The sequence below is a fragment of the Equus przewalskii genome, chromosome 1, assembly GCF_037783145.1.
Source record: "Equus przewalskii isolate Varuska chromosome 1, EquPr2, whole genome shotgun sequence".
NCBI lineage: Eukaryota > Metazoa > Chordata > Mammalia > Perissodactyla > Equidae > Equus > Equus przewalskii.
The window spans coordinates 136,799,200-136,819,956 of NC_091831.1; the positions used below are offsets into that span (position 1 = coordinate 136,799,200).

General features: G+C 38.3%; 1 protein-coding gene across 9 annotated transcripts in view; it reads right to left on the bottom strand.

The window, feature by feature from the left end:
* UNC13C (unc-13 homolog C) overlaps window positions 1-20,757 on the bottom strand; it is a 585,940-nt gene that overhangs the window by 214,445 nt on the left and 350,738 nt on the right. The gene's annotated exons all lie outside the window — the stretch shown is intronic.

Consider the following 20,757-nt stretch of genomic DNA (forward strand, 5'->3'; position numbering starts at 1 on the left):
AATCCTCACATTCATAGCAAGAGTTCACAACTAACTTGTAATTAAGTCAGGTAAAAATAGGCCTCATGTTTTTAGGAAGAAGAGTGATATAGTTCCTCCTGGATGCCAATATCAGTCATGGGTTTACTAGATTTTACATTTTGTCGTAATAGCAAAAGACTTCTGTTTCACCTTTACATCTGACAGATTCCAAAATACATACAATTCCCTAATTTTAAGAGGAAGCGGAGTATCTTACTGGATATTTACGTGGTGCTCCTTCCAGGTGTTTTAGACTCCTATGCTAGAGCCCTTTGTAAAACATCACTTTTTAAATTAACAGTAACTAGAAAATTACTGGTATACTCAATTTAATATACGATTGCTATTTGAGAACAAAATTTGAAGAACTAGCGGTCTTAAGTAAGAGTATCGAAAACTAAAAACATGTTAACCTGGTTAGGAAAAATAAGGAATTTCCATAGATTAGAATACTTCACTTTTATTACAGCAAAATATTCAAAGAATCTTCACTTGGTCCTTTCAGTTTCAATAAGTTTGAGATATGCTGACGTTTAAATTGCCAAAACTGCATTTCAATGTGTTTGAGCACTCTAAGTGCTTTTTAACAGCACTAAATGGTTCTTTGAATTTGAATAGACTGTACATGGTTAAGTGATCTTTACGTCACTATAAATTTTTATAACTCTGAATATGGACTTTAAATATATAAATTACTTAACAGGATGGTATAATAGAAAAAATAATTGAACATGGAATCAGTAACTTAAAGTCTGTTCTCAGCTTTCCATTAACTTGTTGCACAAATCTGGGCAAGGAATTAATTTCCTTGACTTTGGATTCCTAATATTGAAATAGGAATATACAGACCTAATCCTATGTTTCTGATAATTCTAGCAAATACATAGGTAGAATATCTTCAATAAGAGGTGTTTATTATCATAACAGATAAATACTCAGCTTTAATTAAATTTATGGCATATGTTTTGTCTAATTGACAAAGTTCTTGTTAGAATCCAAAGACAAATGTATAAAAAAGTTTCTTGAATATAAAAAAATCAATTTTAATGGATAAAATAATAGTTTTCCCTTTTCTCTTTATATAAAGAAAAGCATTAAAAAGGAAAAATGCAATAGGTAACATCTAGCAAGCATTTATTTTCCTTTTAAGATATCATATCTTTAGAAGAACTAGTAATACTTAGACCAAAGAGAGGAAATTCAGGAGTACCGTGATAGCTGACTTCAAATTCTTGATGGACTGTTGTATAGAAAGAGATTAGAAGATAAACTGAATTTGTCTTGTTTAGTGGAAAAAATAAAATTAGTACTTGTAAGTAAAATTTTCAATAGAGAAGATTTTAACATTAGGAAAAACTCTCTAAATATCAGAAATTTCCAAAGGTTATAAACTCCCATTTAGAGGCACATGGGAAGTGCTATACAAGAAATCCCTTGTCTATATCGTATCTAAAAATTGACCACGTGCCCTGAGTTTCTTTCTAATATTCATTTTTATGACTATATGCCTGTAACTAAATTCATAGAGATGAAAACAAAATTCACAAGTTTGGAGTACTTGACAGGATGTTGATAAAAAAATATACAGCTACTGGGTTTTTTTCAGCTTTATTAAGGTGTAATTGATATATACAAATTGCATATATTTAACGTATACAGTTTGATGTATACATTATGTATTGATGTATACATGTTTGGGCACATGTATCACCCGTGATACCAGCACTACAAAGTAATAAAAATATCCATCACCTCGGAAAGTGTCCTTGTGTCTTTTTGCACCTCCCCCCACACTGTGGAGAGAACACTTAACATGAGATCTACCTTCTTAATGAATTTTAATGCATAACACTCCATTGTTAACTATAGGCACTACATTGTACAGCAGATCTCTAGAATTTTTTCATCTTGTATAACTAACTTCACACCCACTGAGTGCATGGTTACTGTTTTAAAAAGCTAAAATACTTTGTGGTAGAAACTGGATAGCTGTCGCCAAATGTTTTCCCCTTCTCCTTGAGTAAAAAGCTAGACTACTGTGGAGGATTAAAGATGTCTTCAAATTCTCTGATAATCCTTCCATTAAAAGCTGTGTCTATATTTCCTTCCCTTGAATATGAGTGACTTTGACAAACAGAATATGGCAGAAGTGACCTATGTCTGTTTCTAGGCTGAGGTTTTAAGAAACTGGCAGCTTCCAGTTCCAGTCTCCTGGAATACCTGCTGTTAACATCTAGCCATTAAGCTGTGAGGACATACCAAGTAGTGGAGAGGTCCATGTGGAGAAGAACTGACGGGTCTGGTGCAGTGTCCAGCTGACTGAGAGCACCCACTTGCTAGCCATTTGAGTAAACATTTTGGAAGTAGATCCTCCAGCTCCAGTCAGCCACAACAGCTGAAGCCACCTGGAGCAGAGATGTGCCTTTACTGCTCGCTCTGCTCAAATTGCAGATTTGGAGCAAAATAAGCTATTGTTATAGTTTTAAGCCATTAAGTTTTAGGGTGGTTTGCTATTCAACAATAGAGAATCAGAACAGAATTTGATACCTGAAGTGGGGCGTTAATGTAATGAAAACCTATAACGTGTGGCATTGATTTGGGACTGAGTGGTAGTAGGCAGAAGCTAGAAGGGCTTCAAGGAGATTGTTAGTGAAATCAGAAGACCTGTTGGTGAGGGCTTGAAGGATAATGAGGAAATTGTTATTTTAGGCCATATTAAAGCAACTCCTGTTATTTAGTGAGGAAAATTTGTCAACATTGTCACCTGCAATAAACATGGTAAGTAGGAAACATAACGTGAACCGGTAGCTTTGACAGGACGAACACACCAACTGGTTTCTCATGGCCATGTAGAATAAGCTACAGCTGGAGAGAGAGATGAGCCAAAAGCATATGGATCATTTCCCAAGAAGAATTCAGAGAAAATACAAAGAAAACAGGACTCCCTGGGTTCAAGAGTAAAACTTTCTCATCCTTAACCTCTCCAGAAGACAAGGTTCTTGATCTGAGAAATAGCTTCAAGGAATATATCAAATTGAGGCTGCTGTACTGGTATGATTCTAAGATCACGCAAGATGTCTAGGTCTAAAGCAAGGTTTCTGAGACGCTTATGAATATTGAATCTGTATCTAGTAGAGTTTCTAAGAATCTTAAGGAAGTTCCTTTCGAGATTTTTATGCTAGAAAAAAGGGCTTATAAGAATCTTACAGGTATGCCTTACAGTTCCTTTCAAGTAGGCAAAAAGACTTCTAAGAATCATAAGTATATTGTCCTACAGCCCATGACTTTTAATCCAAGTATGGAAGATGGGTATTGCTTTTGTCTAGTGGAATGCCCACAGATATTTGAAATAAATTATATCAGTTTGGACTGAAAGGGATTAAATCAGTATAAAATGAAAAGAGGCCTTTGAATCTCCAAACTTCGATGGGCAGGAAGCAGGCTAGAAGGTTACTCAGTTGTAATAATGAGCTGTTTCTTACAGAACAGGATAGATGACTCAAGGGCAAGGCCAAGAACCCACAGAATGGAGCCAAGAGTCATAGAGAATAATCCCCAGAGAGCAGGACTGGGCACCAATTAAGAACTGGCAACACGTTCCTGGCTGGATTTCAGAATTTCTATGGGCAAGTGATCATCATGTTTCTCCTATTTTTGAACAGAAATGTCTTTCACAATCATACTGTTTCTTCTCACCATTGTATATTGGGCATGTGGGAGAGGGCAGACAACTTTTCCCTTTAGTTTCCAGATATTTAGATCAAGAGGAACCACACATCAGAAATAGGACCCAAAGAGCTTCATCCCCATTTGGACATGATTTAGAGGGATCCTGAACCTCAAGCATGAGCCTGATGCTGTAAGAGGATGAGAATTTTGTGAGGAGTTGGGAGTGGGTGAGTGGAATTTGCACTTGAGAGAAATGTAAGGAATCCATAAAGAGGCCTGTATGGAAATGAGCTAAGGTCCCTGGATAACAACCTCAGCTAACCTTCCAGATGACACCTGTTACCAACCCTCCAGCCATGTGTGCAAGCCATTTTGGAAATGGACACTTCAGCTCCAGATGAGTCACTTCAGCTAGTGCTGCATGGAGCAGAGATGAGCCATCCCAACTGGGCCCTGCCCAAATTGCAGATGCAGATTCATGAGCCAAATAAATTATTGGGTTTTTTTTTTTCAGCTGTTGATATTTGGTATTGTTTATTGCATAACAATAGATAACCAGAACAACTATATTTCCTAGCCTCCTTTGCAGTTAGTTCTGGAAATATGATTGAGTTCTAGGCAATAGAATGCAAGCAGAAGTGCTCTAGCCTGTAAACCTTCCATGTACAATCCTCCAAGCTCTTTTCCCTTCTTCCAGTTTGCTACGCAAAAGCACAATCACTTTAGTACCACGTTTAAGATGGTAGAATCACAAGATAGAAGAGACCTGGTTCTCTCAGTCACTGCTTGGAGGAGTGAAGCAGCTGCTTGTGGAATAATAGCATCACATCCCCTCAGCCCGCCTGAATTCAGCACACCTATGGTGGGTGAGTGATTCCATGTAGTTGCCAGGGTCCCACATCAAGCACTCGCTGCAACCTTTCTCTGATTTGCTGCCTGGGACTTTTTATAAAGTCACAAAAGGCCATCCTGTCACATTCAAGTGTGGCCCAGAAGTGCAGAGGAGTCAACAGCTCAGCCTCCCTATGTTAGTTTCCTAGTGCTCCCATAACAAATTACCACAGACTGGGTGGCTTAAAACAACAGAAATTTATTCTCTCACAGTTCTGGAGCTTAGAAGTGCAAAATCAAGGTGTTGACCAGGTTGGTTCTTTCTGGAGCCTCTGAGGGAGAATTCCTCTGATGCCTGTCTTCTAGCTTCTGATGACTGAGGGCAACCGTTGCTATTCTTTGGTTGTGGATGCATAACTCCAGTCTCTGCCTCTATATTCACATGGCCTTCTCTGTGTGTGCCTTCTTTTCTGTCTCCTATAAGGACACTTGTCATTGGATTTAGGGCCTACTCCAATCTCTAGATGCTTACCTTAATGACATCTGCAAAGTCCTTATTCCATATGAGGTCACGTGCTGAGATTCTGGGTGGACATATCTTTTGGAGAGACAACATTCAACGCACCACTGGGACAATTCTGAGGTATGTTCTATGTGGTTTCCCAGTGGGCTCCCAAAGGAACAGAGCCTCGGTAGACCACAGAGATAATCACCTCATTATAGCACCCTTTATTGCTTTTCTCTCTTCCTTATCTCATTTTCCCTACATACTCAGCTTCTCTTTCCTGAGATCAATGTCTCAAATAAACTACCTACAAAATCTTCTTTCAGGCTGTATTTTCAGAGAACCCAACCTATGACAGGAAGAGCCACTTGTGTATCTAGAACATCCATGTTTACAAACTCTACATGAGTGAGAGTAAAATTTATCACTCATATTTAAGTTTATTGGTTTTAGCAGCCAGTTTGATCTAAAATAATGTAACTCTCATCATTGTTTATAGAATTTAAACTTTCTGTAGGCTTTCTATGCCTATATCTCAAGTGTCAGCCACATTTTTCTTTTGTTTTCATCATTGTCACCTTCTCAAAACTCTTTCTGCCCTTAAAGGAATCTTGAAGCACTGTAAATAACCCTTACATTTTTTTCTTCTTAAGCTTGGCTATTCTTGGATGTTTCAGGAAAGTGATTTTTAGATATTTTATCCTTAAAACTGACATAAATAATTTCTCTTCAATCCTTAACTTTCCACAGGTACACTCAACCATGGAAAAGAAATATAATTTCTTTGAAGGGAAGCAGTTACTTACTGGATACTATGCTGAGCAATTTGAGTTACATCCCATGTCTCTTTACCATGGATTAAGAATTCTCTTAAGTATAGAAATAATAAAGTCTCTCACTCCAAATACAAAAGACTTAAGGAAACGAAATAGTCAGATTGAGGAAATAAAATGCTGTGATTGAAAAGAAGAGAAATTTTGCTGCTAAGCAGGTGTATTTGTTTTCCACTGTTTTGTAACAAATTACCACAATTTTAGCGCCTTTAAACCATACATATTTATTGTCTTACAGTTTCCATGGGTTAGGAGTCCAGGCATGGCATAACTGGGTACTCCGCTCAGTGTCCCACAAGGCTGCAATCAAGGTGTCGGCCAGGGATGGAATCTCATCTGAGGCTGAGGGTCCTCATGCGAACTTACATGGTTGTTGGGGAAATTAATTTCCTTGTATCTGTAGAGCCCATTGAAGCTTATTTTTCCAAGGCCAGCAGGACAATCTCTCTGACCTCAGAGAAGGCCCAAGCTTCCTTTCAAAGGGCTCACCTACCCAGCATAATCTGTTTTTTTGGTAATTCAAAGTCAAACTGATTAGGGACCTTAATTACGTCTGTAAAACCCATTTGTCTTTAACATAAAACATAATCTAATCATGGATTTAGGTTTTTGATGTAGGTTTATGGTTTTTGCCATATTCTATTGGCTAAAACTAAGTCACAGGTTCTGCCCACACTTCAGAGAAAAGCGTTATACAGAGGCATGACTCATTGAGAGTCATCTTATAATTCTGCTAACCACTGCTGGGTAAAAGTTATTTTAATACTTTATTCAGGGGGAAATGATATTAAAAACCCAAAGTTTGTCTTCTGAATGGTAGAATAAGTATTCTGAATAAATCTGTCAATTGACACAACTGAGATATTGAATGAAAGGCTGCAATTTGTAAAATATACAACCATTTTGGAGAACAGCTTGGCATTATCTAGTGAAGTCAATTATGCACATATTCTAACTGCCTATAATTCCACTTATGGGCATATATCCCTGAGAAACTCTTGCTTTCATTCACCAGGAGACATATACAGAAATGTTTAGAGAAACACTGTTTACAATAGCCATATTTCCTCAATTCTCCATCATCTGTAGAATACATAAATAAATAGTGATTTATTTATATAATGGAACTTGCACAGAATACTGAAAATGAACGGTCAACAGTGTAGTGGATACTGTGGTGTTTTGCTCAGATTTCCTCTTTAGGACCTAGCACCAATCCCCTTGCTTCTGGTAATATTGTCTGCTGAAGGTTTATATTTGTGCTGTTCACTGGGAATTGCCCTCAGAGGCAAGAAACTGATTCATCCAAGGTTACGCCTTCTTCTAAGTGGCAGCGCTAATGACAGACTAATGCTGTGATAATGAAGCTCTGTTGCTTTCCCTCAATTGAGGATGGTTCTGAAGAGCAATCCCAGCTCCAGACCTTCCTGCAGGATTGGCTGAGGTCTCATCTATAACCATATTGCAAGTCAGCTTCTCCCTCTGCCTGATCCTGGCTTTTTCACTTCCCTACAGGAAGTGCTGTGCTGTCCAATACAGTATCCCACTAGCTACATGTGGATATTTAAATTTACATTTAAATTAATTCAAGCACTCAATAGCCATGTATGGCTAGTGGCTATGGCTACTATATTAGGCAGTGTAGATAAAGAACACTTTCACCCTTCTGTGAAGTCCTATTGGACAGCACTCCTTAGCACACTCTTAGGTGAAACTTTTGCATGCAATTCTCCACCTTAGACTCTATTTCCAGGGGACCCAAGCCAAAACAAACTGTCACACATGGCGGCACATATGACTCAAGCACATAATGCAGAGGAAAACGATCATAACACAGAAGAATATATTTAGGATGATTCCATTTATATCAATTTAAAAACAAGTAAAACTAGATATTAACTAATTTAGACAAATGTTTATATGTGGTAAAACTATAATGAAAAGCAAAGGAATCATTAACATAAACTTGCTAAGAGTGGTTATTTCTGAGAAACCAGATGCTATCAGGGTAATCTCTAAATCTGAGTTACAAGTCCTTAGGTGTTCATTTCATTACTATTTTCTAAAGGATAAGTGTTCACTATTTTTTACTTAGGATATTTTTCAAAATAAAAACAATTTAAAAAATAATCTGGGTTCTTAAGGAGAAGAGGAAAATTGATTCTTTCTGTATTAATAGTAGAGAACAGGTATAAATAAATTAAAACTCACTGATATGAAATATTACTATTAAAGAGTCTTTTATTTTAAAAAATCTGTAGTAAAGTCATAGGCAAATCCTGAGAATTCAATAATTACACATGAAAATAAGATTAGAGACATCAAACAGCATTGTAAAACTTATAATTTAATTATATCACATTAAGACTTTCAATAATAAGATCTGTTATTCATAACAGACTAATGATCTAAAAACAGCTGATAAGTCTCAGACCAGTCAAAATGGTTTTGAGATGAGTTGAGTATGTTTATTCAACTTGGGGACTTACTGGGTGCCATGTTGGTGGCAAGAATGGAGGATGAGTAGTGCATGTGTTTAATTGGACCTAAGAGCTTTTATTCTATACATTTCCTTCAAATGTTTGATAATCGTTCCAAATAGGAAAATTAACAACTAGTGAAATTTTATATTTTAATGAAGATTATTTAAATTTTCAAGCTTAGTTCAGTGGGATTTTAAAAAGTGTTAGATTTCTTATACTTAAGAGAAATTTAGATTCTAATGCTTTCTCTAGACAGTAAGATGAGAGACTATTATTACAGGCCAAAACCCAGAAAGCTGTAAATAGTCTTTGGAATGCTGGCTTGTAAACTGAAACCTATAAATAAAAATATGACAAGATGTCTGTTTAGAAATCAGAATGATGAACTAGAAAACACCAAATTGCTGTTTTGTCAAAAGTAGACTGAAAGTCAAGAGACAGGCAGGGGCCATTGAGGAGAATTAGCCTTGAGGTACCTGCAGCTGTTGTCATGACATAACTGTCAGATTGCTCATAGCCAGAGAATTTTAGAGTAGAAAGGAGCCTTAAAGTTTCCAAGTCTTACTTTTCTCTAGGCATAATGACAAGTAAGCAAATTTTATCTGTATGCCTAAATGTCTGTATTTCATTATAAGGTATTTACTGATTTTCTGTAGTGAAGTAAATAGTTAGAGGGTAATTCCAGCTTCCAAAATTTTTGTCAGACTTAGCAAAAATAGACAGTGACTAGGGCCTCGCTGTTCTAGAATTGACTATTTCTCAATGTTTAATAGCCATGTTAAATGGGGTCAGAAAACACGGTATCAGTTCATTTCTGCCATTTACTATTCAAGGTGCAGCAAGCCACCATACTGGTGTTTTTTTTTTGAGGAAGATTACCCCTGAGCTAACTGCTGCCAATCCTCCTCTTTTCGCTGAGGAATACTGGTCCTGAGCTAACATCCGTGCTCATCTTCCTCTACTTTATATGTGGGACGCCTACCACAGCATGGTGTGCCAAGCGGTGCCATGTCCGCACCTGGGATCCAAACCGGTGAACCCCGGGCCGCCTGATTGGAATGTGCGAACTTAACCGCTGTGCCACTGGGCCGGCCCCCACCATACTGGTTTGGTTTTTGTTTCAATCTGTGTACATAGAGAGATGGAAGTTGTTAATATGGCATGAGCAAATGCTAAGTGTTATAGAAATGCCAAGAGTTAGCTTTACGGCAATGCCATAATGCATCAGTCATAATAGCACAGGAAAACTCAGCAACAGATACTAGGTAAAACCAATGAGCTCCTAAGAAACAAATGTTGCCTGTTATTCCTTATCATTCTTAAAAACACAAGGAGAGCATGTGGATCCCTGACAAACCAGAGATTCGAACAGAATCATGTGTCACTTAAGGATGAGGATACGTTCTGAGAAATGCGTCGTCAGGTGATTTCATCATCATGTGAACATCATAGAGTGGACTTACACAAACCTAGATGGTATAGCCACTACACACCCAGGCTACATGGTAGTAATCTTTTGGGACCACTGTCATATATATGGTCCATCATTGACTGAAACATCATTATGCATTTGCATTATACAGCATATGACTGTACAGCCAACTCTCATTTTTATTGAAAACAGCAGAAAATGGTAAGATGGTGACTAGAAGAGCACAGACAGTCTCCTCCTCATCTCGTCTTTTGGCACGTGAGTTGACTGCTCTGAGCGTCGCTTTTCTTTATTGTTTATCCACCCATTAGTGAAATAATAAATCAGTGGAATTGTCATAAACAAAAAATAGAAAAGGAGAATCAAAGGATCTTTCAAACTAGATAATTCATCTGCAAATAACCAAAAGGAGACTGTGTTTTCTTCAAGCTCTATCTTTAATTTTACAGCTGATAGAACCCATCTAGAATTTCCTTCTGGATTTATCATTTCATTGGGTAAACATAAAATTTGTGGTGCATTTTTTAAATTGCATAGCTTCTTATTAATGCCTGAATCATTACTTATGAGTTTACTGTTGCTTGGGGAACAGTGATCTTAATAGTCAATTACCAAGTTAGCTGTAATTGTGGCTGTTATGTTGGATTGAAATAAGCAAGAAAAGAAGGAAAAGGGCTTCAGCAAAGGCAGTATTTTTGTTGAGGGAGACAAACCTCCAAATAAACTTTACTCCAAATAACCGCAGTTCAAAACTACCAACATCAAAAAATGTAAAATCCTATCATTCAACTGGTGGATGCCAGCATTCAAAATTCAACTTTTCTTTGGCTAAAAATCCTTTAATCCACAAAGTCTATTTCTGTAACTTACTTGTGCATATAAAAAGACAAAGATATTCAATTTTATTAATTGTCTTATTAGACAAAATTCTTTTCTTTTCTTCGTTTGTAGCTCTGGGAGGAGCTATAAGGTATATTTGAACAAATCATTCCTTCACGGAGGAGAGGATTCTAATGGTTCTTCCTATATCAACAAATTATAATGAAATGAATCCCCAGTTGTTTAACACAGTAATGCCATATTGATTCATTTGCTCTCTGGATTTTATGAAACAGACTCCTCAGTCTTAACAACAGAAAATATAACTCTAAAGACTGCTATTTAACGAATGCCTACTCTGATTCAGTTACTAAAACAGAAACTTTGAAGTCATAAAAGACACATCATAATTGCCTATTTAATTATTGACCTAGATCTACTCTGTGTAACAAAAGGCCAAATCTCCCTTGCTAAATAAATAATCTGGATTTAGCACAAATACCAGGCATATAGCAGGCCCTCATTAAGTATTCTTAAGAAAACAAACATGAGTTAGTATTAGCTTCACCATGTTGTGGCTCCAGGCAGGGAGGGTGTTGGAAAAGGAACTGATGCTTAGATAAGTTAAATAACTTGTTTAGGCCATACTGCTTATCCACTGTTTAAACCCAATTTTGTTAGGAGAAATAAATATACAAAGCACCAAGAATCACTTCACAGAGGAGATAACACTTGATTTGATTATAGAAAGACAGTCTGATATTTAAGAGCTGCCAAAAGATACGAAAGGGGTAAAAGGAAACATGTCTGCTTCCCACAATGCAGATAGGACCTTTCTTAGGTCTGTGAACAATCTATTCTGTAGATGACATTGTTCTGGAATAGTCAGTAATGGTGCCCCAGTGCCATCTGTGGCTTAACTGGGCTCCAATAATATAAGGCAAAGCGTCAGTGGTAAGAAATCCTTGCTGATAGTCTCTGAAACGCAGGGCTGGGGCTAGGGTGAGGTAAGTGAGGTGCCTTGAGTGTAAAGCTTAAGAGTTGAAGCTACGCTTTTACAATCCAGGAGTCTTATCCTAGTGGGCCCTGGTCCTGGCCTAGCTGAAGTGTTTTAGCCCAATGTAAATTTCAGCACTTGCTCTAAGGTCCAGAGCTGTGTGTTCCGATACGACTAAATAGCTAAATGTGGCTATTTAAATTAAAAAACAAATTAAAATTTGGCTCCTCAATAGCTATAATTTTTGAATCGTTTGCATTCTTCCTCTAGAAACTTTTAAATATTTATTTTGAATTCATTCATTCTATCAGTATTTGTTGAGCATATACCATGTGCAAGGCACTGTGGGTAGGCAGGGGAGGGGGAAAAAGTGATTCTCAGAGATGAATCAGACCAAATCCTCCCTCCAAAGCCCTGTGGTATAATAGATGAGCTAAGACTTGCGAAATATAACAATAACAGGAAGTGGAACAAATTCCCAAATAGAAGTTCAGAGTGGAGAAAAATTATTTACTGATAGATCTATCAAGAAAACTTTATAGAAAAAGTGGCGTTTAAATTGAGCTTTTAGGGATAGGTAAAGTTGGGAAATGTAAGTATAGTAGCAGGCAGAGCTCTACAAAAAAAAGCGAGGCAGGAGGAAAATGCGAGCCATATGTGGGAGGAACTATTTGGTTTGCTTGGAATATAAGGGGTGTGGAGGTTAGCATACTTTCTTACATTTTTTTGGTAAATCCTGTTCTGATAACTTTTAAGGAACGGCTTTAATATAAATAGATTTAATATAAATAGGTTTAAAGTAATAAGTAATTTTCATGTCATTAAAAGCTGATCTTATGCATAATTAAATTCCTTGAGTTGGAAGGTCACTTTTACCTCCTGAGCTTAGATGACACACAACCAGTTTTCTCACGAGAAGATGGTAGTGTTAGAGCCCAATAATTCTTGACCTAACTGGGTTTTAGGAAAGAGTGTATTGCTCTGTTTTATGGTGACATTCGTGCCTTGCGGCCCTTGGATGATTTAGTGTATTATACACATATAATTGAGGGCTGTCCAAATATGCTTTAAAGACAGATTATCCATTTTTCAGAAAAACAGAGAAAAATGTCTTCTATGGATTTTCTGTAAAATGTTTGTGAGAGCTCAGGCACATTGCCACAATAAAACACCATCAGTTTTCAAGATGATGTTTAATAGAAATATCACATAGAGACTTATTCTTCCTGTCAATGTGTTAGACTTGTTTCTTCTAGCAAACTGGAGCTACAATTACTGCTAGTATCTTGGGTCTAACAGTTAATCATTTTTAAACCAATTAACAGAGAATATTTATAGTTTTAGCACACAAGCCTTATAGAACCAATATAGCAAAAGCAACAACAAAAAACTACAGGTACCAGGCATGGATGTGTGTGTGTGTCTGTGTGCACATAAGCAAAATATGATAAAATGTTTTCAGACAAGAATGCTTTTTATCCCAGGGATCTGACTTTGGGCTGAAAAATGAATCTCAGGGAAAATACAAAGCAGGATTAAAATCCACATCTGTAAAGCCATGAGGGAAATCTGGAAGGGCTAAACATAAGTACCCTAAGCTGCTAGCTTCTTTATCACATTTTGCCATGTTATGGAACAAAATCTGTTGTACAGCAGGTAGAAAATGCATCAACAAAATTATATGTAGATGAAACCTCAGTAATTGACTCTGAGTAACAGAATAATCATAATAAAAAGATGCTTTTAAAATAAAAATAAGGTTTTTGTATCTGAGGGAGAGAAGCTTTATTTTAAAGAGAGCTATTAATAAAAATAGGAAATAAAATAACACACATGGGCAATGTCCCAAATTGCTTATCTTCCAACTAAACAAATTCTCCTAGAACACTTTTACCTAGAGTGATGCAAAGGTTAAAAAAGTTAACATAATTCTAAACTATGTTAACACAGTTAAAATAATTCTAAACATCTTCAAAATTCAGTATTAAAACTGACCTCTTTTTATTTCCTTATAAAACCCTATGATATTTTTTACAACTGAATAAGATGAGTAGTCCAAGTACTGAGCGATCAGAAAGACACAGTGCAACTGAATAATTTCTAAACAATGTTTCACAATGTTCACAAAGATAGAGCTGCTTCTGGGGGTCAAGAGTTGAGGGGACAGGGCAGGTGGGAAGCTTAGGAAATTTGTCACAGGAGGAATGACCATAAAGACTCAGACTCTTCTGTCATAAAGCTTGAGTCTCCCAGTATGTATTGACATATGTATATTGTCATATGTATATTGACATATGTAAAATTGTAAATCAACGTGGATTTCTATGCCATCCCAAATTCCTAGGTAATACAAAGGATATCTTGCAAATATAAGAAATAAATGTGAACAAATTAAAAGAAAAGCTACTTCAATATGGGGCCCATGGATAGTAACCAGAGAATCGCCCTTCCCTAAGGTGCTATGAAGCTGAGGGGGAGACTTTCAATGGATGCAGTGAGGTTAGTCTGTGAAGATAAGCTGACCAGAAGGGGAAGAATGGCACAGAGGGAAGGAAAGCAGTGAGGTCACTGCATTCAGTGAAGTCAGAAACAGAGCAGAGACAGGGAAGGACTGAGATGACCATTAAAACAGATGCCTGTTTTAGGGCTCTGCATATCCGACAGAGAATAGTTTAGCTCTCTGGATGGGATCTCTTCTGCTGGGCAAAGAGAAAATGGCTATCAAAATTAGAATGATGGGGCTAGCCCCGTGGCCGAGTGGTTAAGTTCATGCGCTCCGCTGCAGGCGGCCCAGTGTTTCGTTGGTTCGAATCCTGGGCGCGGACATGGCACTGCTCATCAGACCACGCTGAGGCAGCGTCCCACATGCCACAACTAGAAGGACCCACAATAAAGAATATACAACTATGTACCGGGGACTTTGGGGGGTAAAAAAATAAAATCTTTAAAAAAAAATTAGAATGATGATGCGCTGCGCCATTTCAGTGGCTGGATTCTTTGTTAATCAGAACTATTGCTGCAGACATGGTGATAGAGTCAGTGACAACAGATGGAAATGCGGTAGCCTGCATAGATGTCGAATTGCTCTTATGTTCAACAGAAAGTGGTTCTAGTATGCTACTATTAGGCTCATCCATGGTTTTCTAGTTCACGCAACTATTGATCAGTGAGAATCAATCACTAGATAAATGTGTTACCAGCACTTTCTAGACACAAATTACATTGAATAAGGTCCATTAAGTCACTTAATGGGGAACATGATAAGTATGATCAGTGCCATCTTACACTTCTAATGCCCTGAGGTGAACCTTAGATATGGTACCTCTATTTTCCATAAAGGTTTTAGACTTTTTATTTAGATTCATATGAGTTTGTTCTCATAAAAGAATGTTACTAAACTGAATTCATACCATCCATCTCTAAAAGTACGAACTGTCACGAGCTCAATCAGATTACAAAAACACCTGCCACTCAAAAGATGAGACAAATTGCATTTGAATGTGAACAAAATGGCATTAAACCCCAACAGGCTCGCTAAAGAAAAATGAACATTGAAGTGGGGCCCTGCTCAAATACCAGCTACGCAGGGCACTCATGGAAGATGATGTCTCTCTCTCAAAGCAGCTCAGAGTGTAATTACTTACAAAAAAATGATTTTTATCTCAAAAATTGAACTATTTTCATGCAATTTAATTTTTCTTTTCTTTTCATTTCAGGTCAGTTTTCTGCCTAATGCTTGGGTAGCCACCTAATTCACTTGGGTCCACCTACATCACATAATAGATAACATGTCATGGTTTGTGATCTTAAACTTCAAGATACGTGTACTTAGTTTTCTCCCTTGAATCCTATTTCTTTTTCTTTCATACTGCATTGGCTACAATAAAGCTCATTTTCTCATGTTCTTGTTCTCCAGTGATAGTAAAGGTCAAGCTGGAGTTTCTAATCAGCAGCAAATGACTAGACTACCACCTACACAGAGTTGATGGAACTTTAGTAAAAATGAGAGAAACATGAATTTTTAATTTACTTTTACACGAATGTGTGATTCTTGTTGGACTTTTTAATATACTGAAAATAGCTTGTGATTTCCCCTTACTTTCTATAAACACCTATAGTTGTCCAGAATCCCCAAATTGGAAGCCATTATCTAAAGGATAAGACTTTAATCTTTCTGTATCCACTACTCTTACTCAACATACACTGAAGAACTAGGGCATATTTTTGTAAATAAATTATTTTAGCAAGAACAAATCAGGTTATATTAGGAAATTTAACTCAGCCAGATTACCCAAACATCCTCTTAGCTGCTCTCCTTGCTTCCAGTCTCACTCCTCCAATTAATCCTCTGTTCCACAGTCAGATCCATCTTTACAAAACACAAATCTGATCATGCCATGCTTCTACTTAAAATTCTTAGTGGCTCCACGTTTCCTTCAGAATAAATCCAAAATCCTTAACTCAGCTTATAAGGCATCTGCTTTCTTCCTCAGCCTTATCTATCATCAGTACTACTTTCACTATTATTAGTATCAAAAGATTTGTGACATCCCTCACCCTTGATTAAGCCTCATGGTCTGCTGGGCACTGTAGTTGGTCACAGTTACTCCAGCCTCTGGTTCTGGGAGGTATCCAACCTTCATATACCTTTGAGGTTTTGCGTATGCGGGACCCTCCTTTATTTATAATACCCTCTCTTGCCTTTTGCCCCTCATCATGCCATCATTCTTTTACCTCACCTACCTTGCTTGCTTCACTCTTACTTATTCTTTATTTTTATAGCTCTTCTTAGAAGTCACCTCTTCTTGAAAGCCTACCTTGATCCCTTCTTACCTCCTGCAGGGCATTACATGTAGCCTCCTATGTGCTCACAGAACACTCCATCTTTTCTCTCTCAGAGCACTTTCCATTCTACATCGTAATTGTTCTTTACTTTGGCTTATGCAGTAGATCAGTGATTCTCAAACATGAGTATGCATCAGAATCATCTGCAGGGCTTGTTTAAACAGATTGCTGGAGTGGCTGGCCTCATGGCCAAGTGGTTAAAGTTCCATCCGCTCTGCTTTGGTGCCCCGGGTTTTTATCCTGGGTGCAGACCTACTTCACTCACCAGCCATGCTGTGGAGGCATCCCACATAGAAAAAATAGAAGAAGATTGGCACAGATGTTAGCTCAGGGCTGATCTTCCTCAAGCAAAGAAAAAAAAAAGAGGAAGATTGTCAATGGATGTTAGCTCAGGGCAAATCTTTTTCACCAAAAAAACGAAAACAAAAACAAAAAACATTGCTGGGCCCTACCCTCAGAGTTTCTGAGTCAGTAGCCAATTACAAAATGATATGCATAAGGTGGTTTTTGTTTTGTTTTATTTTGTGAGGAAGATTGGCCCTGAGCTAACGTCTATTGCCAACCTTCCTCTTTTTGCTTGAGGAAGATTGTCGTGAGATAAAAAGCTATACCAATATTCCTCTATTTTATCTGGGATGCCTCCACAGCATGGCTTGATGAATTGTGCTAGGTCCGTGCCTGGGATCCAAACCCGCAAACCTGGGGCTGCCAAAGTGGAGCATGCAAACTTAACCACTATGCCACTGGGCTGGCCCCTAAGGTTTTTTTTTTTTGGCATTGTTTGTAGTAACATAACATTAGAAACTACTTGAATTTCCATCAATAGAGGCAGGTTAAATAAATTATAAAATACCCATTCAATGGAATACTGTGTATACATAAAAAATGGGATTATTTTATGCATTGATATGAAACCCTCTCAAAGATACATTGCTAAGTCAAACAAAATGCAGTACAGTATGATACTACTTGTGGACAAAAAGGGGAGTGATGCACATATTTGAATATGTATGTGTCTATATATACATACATATCTATATGTACACCTATAACTATATGTATATCTGCAAAGCACATATGCTTGTATATGAACACAATATCTTTGAAAGGATAAACAGCAAAGTGATAATGCTGTTTATTTCTGGGGAGGGACACTGAGTACTTGGGCACTTGAGGCTCAAGAGAATTTTTATTTATACTTTTTAAAAATACCTTTTCAATTATGTACCCAATGAAGGTATTACCAAATAAAAGTGAGTACATAAAATTTGAATGAAATGTAAAATGAAATCTGAAATCAAGATGAATTCAGGGATGATCAAACACATTTTCTTGGCTGTATGATCATAGAAATAATTCCAATTCTTTCCTCTCTTTTTACTCGAGTAACAATTCCCATATATATTTTTTTATCCAAGTTACTTCTTATGCAGAATTTTGGGGCATTGGTCTTTAAGTTGTTTTTCCTGCATAACAGCAGAGTTGAGATTTTCCTTGAGTTGAGAATGATTCTTTGGCTTGTACAATCTCATTCTTGTTACCGGATCTGAAAGGAACCTATGCCAGAAGCTATGCCATCAAAAGAAGTAAAGGACAGTGAAGTACATTTCCAGCAGGAAAGATTTTGATTGGGCTTTAGTATCAAGTTTAATTACAGAGTGCTTTCCAGTGATTTCAGATTTCTGGAAGATGGTTTCAAAGCAGATGGAGAGAAACAGTATATGCATTTCAGAGTAAGCCTGATGGCTTTAGCTAACTGTGTACTTTGCATCTTATAATCTCCTCCTTCTTTATAGTGCTAACAGAATCAGAAAGAGAAGCACTGAACCAAAAACTGTGTTTCAGTGCACGATGCTATAGCAAAAACTCCTGACCCATCAGTTAATTTAGTACAAAAATAAGGCAAGTATTGGTGGAATGAAGAAAAGGAAGAGCTGAGAGTGGTCCAAGATGGCAAAGTAGGAAGTTCCTGAACTCACCTCCTCCCACAGACACACTAAATCTACAGCTACATATGGAACAGTTTCCCCTGAAAACTACCTGAGAAGCTCTTTCACATTGGCAAAGGAGAAAAGGACCACATCGAGGCTGGTAGGAGAGGCTGAGATGAAGTCTTGCTACAAACCCCACCTCCAGCACAGCGACTCACAATAGGGAGGGAAGTCACGAACCCGGAGCTTCTCCCTGAGGAGTGAAGGGTTCCTAGCCTAAACCAGGCAGCCCTAACTTTTAAAGCCTGTACCTGAGAGACAGGCCCCCAAAACATCTGGTTTTGAAGACCAACAGGGTTCACATCCATAAGACCCAAAGAGCTATAGTGAACTGAAAAATGACTCTTAAAAGGCTTGTTCAGAGTCACTCACCCCAGGGCCCAGCACAGAAGCAGCCTTTTGAAAAGTGTCTAGACTTTATGTGGAAGAGATTTATTTGCTAATCTTAAAGAAGTGTCAGGGGGCTGTCGGAATACTCTCTGGAACAAACGTGCTGGCCGCCACCATTTTCCCAATCTTCCCCTATCTTGCTAAAGTCAGCAGGCACCACTTTTTTCTTTTACTTGACAGGTGCCATCTTTCCACTCCAACCAGTGGGGTACCATCTTTGTGATCTTCCTCTATCATGCTCCACAGCACCAGAATCTCCTTGAGAAGAGCTTTTACACATGTATGGTGCTTGGTTTTAATAACTGGTGCCCCTGTTTCTATGATTGAAGCCCAGGGGATGCCCCTTGATCACTGGCTCTGGAGGCCAGTGGGGCTTGTGTTCCTGGGTCGTCTGGGACTGTAACAATCGGAGAAACAGTTTCTTGGCAGGCTACCACCCCCAAGGCACGGTACCGATAGGAAACTGAAACACATCCTGATTCTTTCTAAGAAAGAGATCTATTTACTTGTCCAGGAGCTTGTCGTCTATCTAGCACACTTCTAGAATCCTACAGAGATGCTCTCAGGAACAGAGGCCAGTGAGGCAATCTTTGCACTCTCTTTCTGCCTTGCTCCAGATCATTGGTATCTCCCAAAAAGGAGCCTATACCTTTTTCTGCTGCCCCAAATTTTGCAACTGCTGCCAGAGGACATCTCTATATTTCCTGGCTCTAGTGCCCAACAGGGCTTACACTTGTCAGTCCCATGGGACTGTAACCAATAGAGAAAAAGCTCTCAAACAGCTACCATCCTCAGGGCACAGCAAGAGGCAGCATACCTAGGAGCTCAGTCTTTCTGTGAAAGAGACCTACAAACTTATTATCATAGCCATAGCTGGAAGGGCAGGCTTCCAGTTAAACACACATTTAAGGACTGACTATAAACCTTTCCAGAGACCTCAGAAGGCAGGCACTATCCTCGGTGCTTTCCTCTGCTGTGCTCCCGGGCACTAGTATTTCTCAGAGGGAACTCTCACGTGTGTCAGGTGCCCTGGTTTTTATATCTGGTGTTCAGATTTTTGTGGCTGCTGCCAAGGGATGCCCCTTGATCACCTGGCTGTGGTGGTCAGCAGGGCTTGCATCCCTGAATCACATAGGACTGTAAAAATCAGACAGACAGTTCTTGGCAGACTACCATTCCCAGGGCACTGTACAGATAGCTGACTAAAACACACCTCCAGTCTCTCTGTGAAAAAGTCCTATATGCTTATCCTGGAGCTTTGGCCTAGGGGACAGGCTTCAGGTTTGGCACACATCTAAAGGCCTATGGAGGTACTCTCAGGGAATGTAGGCTGGGGGACACTATCTTTGCATTCTCCCTTTGCATTGCCTCAGCTTGCCAGTGTCTCCCAGAAAGGAGCTTATACACTCTTATGGAGTCCTGCTTTTTCCTACTATCACCCAAGAAACATTTCCAAATCAACTGATGTGGTGGCCAGCAGGGCTTACCCTTGCATTCTCACAGGACTGTACACACATGCATACTTTAAAAACTGCTGCCTAAGGGTTGGGTTTCCAATCAGCCTGAATTTAGGTGCTGACTGAGATCCTCTCCTTTGCGACACTGACAAGTCTTGGCACACCTTAAACAATGGGGAGCTTAAAAATAAAATAGGCTGCTTAGATAGTCACAAAGGTTCAAGAGACAACCCAGAGTTAGGGTAAGCTTGAATGATAATGTTCATTTCCAACATAAAGCCACTCTTCAAGACAGTGAGAGGTGGCTGTTTTATCTAATGCATATACTGCAACACAGAGTCAAGCAAAATGAAGGAACAGGGGAATGTCTTCCTAACAAAAAAACAAGATAAAAGCTAAAAAAAAACCAAAAAAACCCTTAATTAAATGGAGATGAGTAATTTACCTGATAAAGAATTCAAGTTAATAATCATAAAGATGGTCA